We start from the raw sequence: 321 nt of genomic DNA, 5'->3' as shown, positions 1-321 counted from the left end.
GTTTTCCTTGGTGTTTCGCTTATTCCTTTAACTGGTGATGACACTGAAGATACTGATGGTTCATTATCTGATAGTATAATGATTTGATAATGGAATGTAGAACAAAACTGTAAGTTGGTGGAAATGCCGCTGAAGTATTGAGTTCATGCTGAAGTTCATCCCTGTAGATCCACCTGCCCTTTGGCTGTCAGTTTATATTTTCCTATGTAAATATTCATTTTGTGGATAAGTGATTTGGTTTTCTAATATTTAATGGATGCTATCCTTATGGAGGCTCTGAATAAAAAAAATTATGCAGGGCAATGCATTTAATCTAACACA

Source organism: Schistocerca gregaria, chromosome 6, assembly GCF_023897955.1.
Source record: "Schistocerca gregaria isolate iqSchGreg1 chromosome 6, iqSchGreg1.2, whole genome shotgun sequence".
Lineage (NCBI taxonomy): Eukaryota > Metazoa > Arthropoda > Insecta > Orthoptera > Acrididae > Schistocerca > Schistocerca gregaria.
Note: the sequence above shows the minus strand (reverse complement) of the source record.